The sequence below is a fragment of the Nesoenas mayeri genome (genome assembly GCF_963082525.1).
Source record: "Nesoenas mayeri genome assembly, chromosome: 3".
In the NCBI taxonomy this organism is placed as follows: domain Eukaryota; kingdom Metazoa; phylum Chordata; class Aves; order Columbiformes; family Columbidae; genus Nesoenas; species Nesoenas mayeri.
Window position 1 is genome coordinate 75,147,512 of NC_137544.1, and position 9,741 is coordinate 75,157,252.

Here is a 9,741-nt window from a genome sequence, read left to right on the forward strand (position 1 = left end):
AAGTAGTAAGTATTATGGAAAAATATCTATCAACTACAAATATTTTAATTTACCTCATGAAATGCCATAAACAGAACTCTTATTAGAAGCAACTATACATCTAAAAATAAGAATTTCTCTTTTGTCTGACTCTGGTAATATTTATTCTGGGGTAATTCTCGATGCCAGACGTAAAACAGGACATCCAGTGAACGGAAGCTGGATGATAAAGCTCCTTTTTATGTAAATGTTCTTAATAATAAGAAAAGAAAGACATACAGAAAAAATAGGCTACTATTTTCTCCACAGTATTTCAGTAGCTGGCATAGGGACCACAAGACTACACAAGATACAGCATATTAGTAGCTACATTTTTACTTTGGAGCACAATGTTCAGCTGAAATTCCTTGTGAGGATAATGAGATCTCACTAGATGCTGCTCCTGAGCTAGTACCTTAGTAGGGTACTTTTCAGTACCTTTTTTCAGTGCCATCATAGAAACTCCTCTCTCTTTCATCTATCTATCTATCTATCTATCTATCTATCTATCTATAAAATTTACCCATTCTTACAATTCTGTTCACCCAATCGTAGCTGGACAACGTGACTTTTAACGTGATTCCATTTTCGCCTCGCAGCACTATGCAGCTATAAGCCACGTAATTGCATCTCCATATGTGTCTGCACTCATAATGAATGGAGCAGACACATTCACTGGAATGTGCAGACATTCGTTTCTTTGGATACCGCCACATCACTTTGGCACTGCTAACTCCATGCACTTCTGTAAAGACTCGGGGATGCCACCTTTTACTGTCTGTATTTCCTTTCTCTTACAGGGTACACTTTATTATCTGTCACCCCGAGGTATTACCGCTACCACCAATTACCGGCAAATGCCAGAGACTCTTGCACCTCTCTAACTCGGCACCTTTCCCGTGGGACCCTGCCCTCCCGGCTCCGGCACAGCCCCCGCGGGCACGGCTGCAGCAGCTCCCGGCCGGTGCCGCACACCGCCTCCGGCGAGCCTGCCCCGGGGCATCTTTCACCCCGAGAACCCGCAGGGACGGCAGCGTGGGGCGCCCACCCGGCTGCCCACGGTGAGCCCCCGCAGCCTCCCCCGGCCCCGCCGGGCGGCAGCCACCCCCCGCAGGGGGCTTCACGGCGGAGCACGGCGATTTCCTGCCTTACGCCTCACCTGGCATGGGGGGAGCCGACGGCGCGCTGAGGCTCTGCTGGGACGATGCCAGTGGGGAGCGGAGCGCGGTGCCGGGCCGCCGTCGCAAGTCCCTCCACGGCCCCGCGCCCCGCGCCGCTGCCTTTATGGGCTGCGGGATGGGCCCCGCTGTCAATCAGCAGCGCCGGGGCGCGCCCCCGGCTCGCCCCTCCGCGGCGGTGACATAAGCCCCCCGCCGCCCCCTACCCACCGGGAGGCCCCTGCTCGCCTACCTGCGAAGCCATCCCGTGCCCAGGCCCTCCCCTGTACCGCCCCGCGACCGTCACACCGCCCTCCGCGGGCGGTGCGGGAGGCGGGCTGGGCGGCCGGTGCCTCCCCCAGGGAGCGGAGAGGCGCGGAAAGGCGGGGAGAGGCATCCGAATGCGTCTCTTGAAGGGACGAGTGCGGCCGCCCCGACACGGCAGAGCCCCCGGGAGGCGGCGCCAGCCCCGGCAGCCGGGCTCCTTGCGCAGCCGGCGGCTTCGCGAAACCTCGCTTGCTAAGACCTCGGTGCTCCTGCCGCCACTGGGGCGAAATTCAGCCCTCCCGAGGACTGAGTCCTCTCTTCTTTATCATTTTTGTTTTTAAATTACGCAGCAGCTCAAAGGCGAGGCTTGCCCCAGTCGTCCTCACCTGCTCCTTTTGTAAAGTGCTTACTGGAAGTCGGTCAGCAACTTGCCAAGTGGGCCCAGCACCTCTGTCCCTCCTTTCTCCATAGGAAGCACCATCCTCTTTGATCTCAAGGAAGGTCCAGTGATCCTGTTTAAGCATGCTCCTCCTCACAGAGGGCACCTTGCCCCAGGCTAACGAAAGTGGCACACAAGAAATCTCACTCTTGGGCTGCTCCCAGTCTCATTGGGAGGACTGAAAGGTATCTTCACAAGCAAAGACTCCGGTCTCCAACCTTGGACTAGCAGGTCACCATGCTGAGGAGGAGCCAGCAGAGCTGTAGGCACTGTGCTCCACGTGGAGCAGGACAATCTCTGTGATGGCTCCACAGAACCTGCCTTGACATGCAGAAATGTTTCAGAAGTCAAACAAGAAGACCAGCATCCCTGCTGCTGGGGCCCAAATTGAGGTTGCAGAATATCTGTGGAAGGATCATGCAGCTGGTGCAAACGGACATAGATTTGGCTGAGCTGGCTGCAGAATTGAAGAAATGGAGCCTTGTCAAATGTATAGGTAGAGAAACACCACAAATGTGAGGGGAAAAAAAAAAAAAAAAAAGAATAAAAAAAGGAAAGGAAAAAAAAAAGTAAAAAAAAAAAAAGGCAAAAAAACCAGCATAGGAAATCATCAACTTGGCTCATCAAAATTTGAAATTCCAGTAGGAAAAGGTGTTGATATTTCAGAACTAAGAAGAGTTCAAAAGGCTCAATCTGTCACTAGATCAGAAAACGCCAGCATAAGCATTGCTGGCATTCCTTTTGCCATGGAAGCTCCTTACAACTTGGCTGGCCTTGGCCTTGAAGAGTAGCAGGAGCCAAGGAGCCTTCCCCTTTCTCACAGGGTCCAGAGGATTGAGCCAAGCTAGGAGGGAGAGAGCTTTCTTGTCTTCCTAAGACATTGGTTTTTCAGTTTTGCGAAACCTCAAGAATTTTTAAAAAACAGCTAATGAAGTTCACAAAACCTCAAATTCTACTGAGTTTACTCATTCCCCCCACTATATTAAGACTTAGTCTTTTTATCTATATATGTAGCTGTGTAGCATGTTTTCCAAAAGACTTTTGGAACAGCACTGGCAGAAGTCTCATCAAGAAGCTGCTCTGGGTTTACAGCTGGAGAAGAGGTGGCAAGAAATTGTTTAAGAGACCTAAAAGGTATCTTTGAGATAATGCAGATTACTAGTGATGCATTCACTTTTTACAGTGGAAATTCTTAAGTCAGTAAAAGGACATTGCAAAGTAAAGAGACAAATTTTATCATAATTGCTTTTAACTAGCTACCTCATGACAAAACTCTTCTTCCTGACTCTGTGGGTGTTGCAGGAATGAATGATTGATAGCATATTGTTTCAAGCTGAGTGATTTATATATAGGATGATGACCTTTGAGAAGACAGATTTGGTTCTGTTCTTTCCACGACTGTGAAAATTCTCACTGCTCACTTTCCCCGGCCACCTTTGAAGAGGTAAACATCCTCTTCTTTCCAAGATTCCTGACAGAGTCTCACAGGAATGAATGTGCTCTTCGCTTTCCCCAGCTAGCCAATGTACACATGCAAATATTGCAATTAAGTTCATGTTTCTCAATCTACCTGCTTTTTTAGTACAAGGAAAAAGTGAGCAATGGTAATTAGAGATAATAAATTCAGATTTTGTAACATTTTAGAACACTAGGGGAATAACAGTAGTTCTCACACTAATGGTTTCTGTACTGTTTTCCCTTTCATTGTGTTTTGTTTCAGACTGGCATATCAGGCATGAACACAGGTCTTTTTCATTTCCTTATGCACCTTCCTTTGCCTTTTTCAGTCTGTTTGTGGTTTTGCTTCTTTTCCCTTCTGCACCTGCCCTACGGGACTTCCACTTTGGATCATGTGACCATCATGCAAGGTAACATGCATTACTGAAAATCTCTGGATAATGGCAGGATTCTGGTCCCATGCTGTCTCAGAACTGCGATTTGGTGGATTTGGTCCAACAAATAATCTTGGTTTTGCCTAGGAGTTTGTCACACTCCGGCTTAGCTTAGCTTGTGGCAAGGCTTGAACTCTCCTACATTAGAAGAAATGCCACTAAAGCTCTTTCTTCTTTTCCCACAAAAGCATCCCCTCTACTTGAAATGGATCTAATTGCATGAATGCGATGAGGAGTCCTTCAGGTCTTATCCTGCAGTCATGGATGCTCACCTGATGCTGATAAACATTCTTTCTGAAATGCTGTCCCACAGGCATGAAGAAGTTTTCAGTTTTTCCTTCCTGTGGCAAGGTTTGGTTTTCATAATTCACTGTATCTGGGTTCCTAAACTAAAACAGATTATTTCTGGTTAGCGTGTAACCAAACCATCCAGTTGTTTGAGTGAGCTTATATTGATAGGAAAAGAGACCTGGGTGGTTCCTCAGACAACGTGTTGTAAATACTCCAGATAAATACAGATTTTGAATACTGGAACAGGTCACACAAGGGTCAGTGAATTTATCTATGATAAAAGAAAAAGCTATTTTTGACAAAATTTTTGTATGCTTTAGTTTGAGTTCAGGCAGATAAGTAGTTAGAAAAAGTGGGCATCATTATCAGGTACTTAGTTTTCTATTTGATTCAGAGAGACAAGTGGTTTATTTCCAACCTTCTTTAAATAATTTCCAGGTATAAAAGCTATTCAGGTACAAACAGTAACACATTCTGTCAGAACAAATGTCCATGGGCTGCACAAGTACTATCTGGTATACTTTTACAATCATCTTGTCAAAGAGGGAAATCTTGATACCGTCCATTTACAAACTTCATCTTTACTGAGCAAAGTGCTTACACATAAAGGCTTGTTTCAGTGGTGTTAGTAAGAGAACGTTAAGGCTGTACACATGTTTAAGTGTTTTCCTACATTGGTTGCTACATGATTTAATTGGTGTCACAATAACTTACAGAAAGAACCCTAGGCTTCTAAATCACGGTCGGCAACCTTAACCTGGAAACTATTTTTTCCCTGTCCATACAGTGCATATGGCAAAACCAATACCTGTCTACAAACAGTTAAATGTATCCTTAACCATTTTACAGATTTTTTGTATTCTTTCCCTATATGTGAGCTGCTGAACATGTTAGGGCTGCCAAATATTCTCAGCCTCCAAAAAGGAACATTCCCCTACCAAGTGCAACGCAAGTGAGCTCTGAAAATGTTCAGTAAATCCCATGTTGTTGCCCTGAGTTCCAAAAACAAACCCTTTTACTGAATTCAGAACAGATTTATTACCCACTGGCCTGCTGTTATTACATCTTTGTTACATAGTTTCACATTCTCATTACAAAGGTATTGAATTTTTTTCGTTTATAACAGGGAGAGAATACAGCGCTACAGCACTGACTTTTAAGCAACTAAGACTGTTCTTATTATCCAGGCTGGATAATTAAAATTTTTATTTTATTTGCAGTACTGTGCTTTCTGTATGTCAAATGGAATTTGGTCTGTTGTAATTACACATTCAAAGACAGCCCAAGTCTCAAAGCTTTTAAATGGTTTGTATTCGGTCTTTATTTAGAAGTAAAACATACTGAAGTTGATAGTAGTTTTAGCTGAGGAACAAGTGAATACAACTAAAATGATAACTTTGGTACTTCAGCCAGATCTTAAAAGTTCTTCAGGGAACCAGATGCCATTCATTTCAGTAGGAGGTAAGAGCCAAACTGCCTTTGAAGTTCTGGGCCTAGCTTCACTTATTTGGGTGAAATAAAATACCAAATGCTTACTGAGGTTTTAACAAGTTATCACAAATGTTTGAATGACCTCAGTCTGAAAAGGATTTTTTATTGTAATGAGACCCACATCTGTGTTTTCACCAGAATTGTGTTGGGTCCTTGCCTTACCTCCACAACTGCCCTGTGAAAAGCAGGTTATTCCCACTGCTGGATGTGTTGGCTGCTGGGGGGACCCATCCTGAGGGGACTTTAGGTGCAAACACAGGATGGGAGTCCCTCTCCTGGACAGAACTGCAGCCCTGTGCCTGAGGTTGCTGCCTACCTCTGCTATGCTTTCTCCAAGCTCCTGGCAAGGTCCTGGGCATCTTCACCCTTCCCCTTGGGCCTCCATTTTTCTACAGGTACAGCAGGGTGGTTGGCTGACAGCAAAGTATGGTCTCACCAGGTACAGTTTGTCCCTGAAATATGGGATTCACAGAGTCTGAAGAGATCAAGAGGCACAACTGGGAAGAGAAACTGAATGGATGGAAGCCCCAACAGGGCAAGAGAAAAACATACTCAAAAGAATTGAAATCAGTTGCAAACAATTTGAAAGACCACAGTCAACAGTCTGGGGGTTTGATATCTCTCCATATGTTCAAAACTCCCACAGATGGAGTCATGGGTCCCACAGGAAAAAGTGAAGAGATGAAAGAAAGCAATTCATGAAAATACTACAGCTGGCTGTGGGTCTCTAAGCGGGAGAATAGCATCATTCAGCTGTGGCCTGATAATGATTATGATGATTAAAGCTGAAGAAATAATTCTGCCACCTTTTTTTTTAAAAAAAAACCTCTAATATGTGTTTTGCCTCTTTTTCCTCTTATAAGAACATCTACACACAGACCACAGCTTCCCCTAGCACATTAATTACTTGGGTGTGTTCACATAGCCGTTACTTGCATTGTTGATGAATATTTAAAATCCAAATCATCTTACTTAGCTGTGGATGGTCAGAGGAGCCAGTTGAGGAATTTCAGCTCCCTAGTCAGCACAACATCACTTCCTGAACCAACACTTGGGCATACATGTTAAAAGTGGGGCTGCTATAAGAATATAACTACTTGTGCTTTTAAGCATCCATTTTGGTCTGAAATGGTTCTGAAAGGCACCACCCACATAGAATTAAATACTTTGAAAAAACCCTATGTAATAGTTCAAATATGAAGAAAATCGGTTTTACTGCTATGTTCCTTTTTCCACTGTGACTGTCTCTGAAAAGCAAACAGAAAAATTTGCTCTGGTGATAATCATAAACTATTCAAATTGATATAGTCATATAACAGAATGCTGGGGAAACTAGAGTAATGGGGAAAATATCCATTACAGCATATACCAGGAACAAAACAATGTATCTCCACACACATTTGTTGCAGACTTGCCAGTTCTTGCAAGTTATTAGCTTTTTATTTATTTGTTTGTAATTAGTTCTATGTTTCACTCCATTCAAGAGCCTATTGGCTTCACGTCAGTCAAAAGACTATAATGAAACTGCATTTTGTTCCCCTTCCTATGAAACATAATCTTCCTACTTCTATCCATGTTCTCTGGCAATAAAAATTATAAGCTAAACCTCAATTCAACCTATGCGTGGTTTACTGATATTAATATTCTTGCTTGTTTACTTACCTTACAGGAATTAACTGCATTTCTTCCTAGTGATATTGTTTTCTTGCTATTGTTTTGTTTTCCTCTCAATGAATGTTCATGATGATGTGCTGGAAATGCAGGCACAGGAAGGGAGTGATATTCATCAAATTAAGAGGGTGATTAATATTTATTATTGTCTTGCATTTATTTAGTTAGTTATGGTATGTTTTGAGAGTATCCGGTTCTAGGAAATCACACAAGAACAAAGCTGGTTCTACTTCAAGAAAAGCTTTACTGACCAGAAACTGTTTCTTTTTTCTTCAATTAACCACATAATGCATCTTAAATTTGCATGGTAATTTGCATGATTCAAAACATTAAGGGAAAGAGAAGTAAAGTTGGTAGTTGTGGCATTTTTGCACCCGAGTGAATGTTTTTTGCAGAGGTGGGGATGAGCCTGTGTTCATGTCACTGGTGGTGGATGCCTACATGTTGGTGAGATTTGCATAGTGTTCCATTAAAGCGCTTGTGTAAGCATAAGTGTGTGACTGTTCAAAGGTATGTCCCTCACTATCCCTGGAAGTGTAATGTGAGATTAAAGACACAAGTTCAGAATCTGCTTGGTTAAAAATGTGTATTTTTACTTCTATTTGTTTTTGTTACTCATATACTACATGTTAATCCTGCCATCAGACATCCCTTCTTCAAATACAGCAGAATGCCTTTCATTTGTCTTTTCATTTAGATTCAATATTTTTTTGGTCAAAATTAAAAAAGCAAGCAAGCAATTCTTCACTTACTTAAAATTGTGCTTTCTTCTGTTTCTCATTTCTTTGCCCCTAAATCCTTAAGAATCTAACATTTAACAGTTGCTAAAAAATATAGAAAATATGGAGTCAAGTCTAGATATGAACTTACAGGTCTAATCCCTCACATATTTGTCAAACTTCATCCAGAACCCATTTAGGAACCAGCTCAATAACAACCTACAGGCAATATCATGTCCAAGGCAGCTTGTGAGCTATTTATTTGCCAAGTAAGAACTGTGGCTATAACTCTCAGTAAGTTGTACCCATGTGAGTCCCCTTGAGTCCACATTCTCACATGTAATGGGAAGCCTTTTCCAGTACAATGAACAAAGTTTGTGTTTTCAAATTCAATGAAATGTTATTGGTTATTTAAAAGTTGTTTATTTTTCACACCTTCACAGATAGTTAACTAAGTCCTTATTTGTGTCCTTTATTAAATTTCTCAGTGCTCTCTTGTTGTTATGATTTTCTCAAATTCATTTCCAGTATATGTAAATTAATGGAATATTTGGAGCATGAATGGTTGCATGTACATTTTGTGTGCCAAAATTAGATTGAGGTTCTTTGTTGGAAATCAAGTTTTCAGTAACTAATAAAAATCTAACTGCATGACCTTTGTTTAGAATTACTATTTCAGCATCTTGGATTGTATAGTAAAGCTAGACACCACCTATAAAAACGAAGATTTTATTCTGTAAATGGAAATAATCCAATTTCTTCAGAAAGCCTGGGGTTCCCTGTAAGGATATATGGACTATGGTTTAGGATATGTTCAGCCAAATACTGCTTCCAGTCTCTTAAACTACCTTCTGAGGGGAGGTGATGAGTGACACATAACCAGGGGATAAAGTTATTTGCACTGCATGGCCTAAGTGGCTCTTACAGAGTTGCCTTTTGGATCCTGATGTGTAAACTTGCTTTTCACCCTGCTTTCTCCTCAGAAGTGTGCATCAGCTCAGTGTGAACGGGATCTAAATTTGGATTAGGTGTCTCTCTGTTGTTGTGTGTCACTTAAAAGACCAGTATGAGATGGTCAGCACATTGACAGCTTTAACATGTCACAGAGAAAAAATAATAATTAAGCTTACAGGGACAGTAGTTCAATCAATCTTGAAAGACATCTGGCTAGTGATGTCAGTGGTGTAGCCATAGATATACAAGTTGTTCTTTGACCATTGCTACTGTCTCAGTTAAGAGCGTGTCTATTATCTTTCTTTTAAACATGCAATAGTGACTTCTGCTCCTGGCAGGACACAATCTGACCTTATCATATAAATCTGCAGTAATTAGTTTTGCCAGGAAAATCAGAAGATTCCAAGTACCTTATACATATGGCCTCCAAAAGTCAGATCTACAGAAGAAAGGCTGTGGTGCTGCAAAAGAAAATTATCTCAGATTATTGTTGGAAAAAGGACAATGAAAGCTCTTTTCTGAGGTTTGGCCTTGTTAGAATACTGGTTTTCTTAGAAATCCATTCCCAGATGTAATTAAAACTTCTGCATCATAGAAGTCTGTGTAAGTTTGAAGACATAGCCAAAAGGAAATGTGTTTAGGAGCTTTCATAACACAAGGCCAGAGCGAGATCTTCTTTGATCTTTACTGGATTGCTTTATAGACAACCTATTTCACAACTGCATTTAGTCATCTGCCTTCATGATAGAAAGCAGATTTACTGTATGCCTGTGCATTGTAGAAGTGGTAAGGATGTCATGGCACAGGATCATGGATGGTGTCATCTTATGGACACTCCCTGT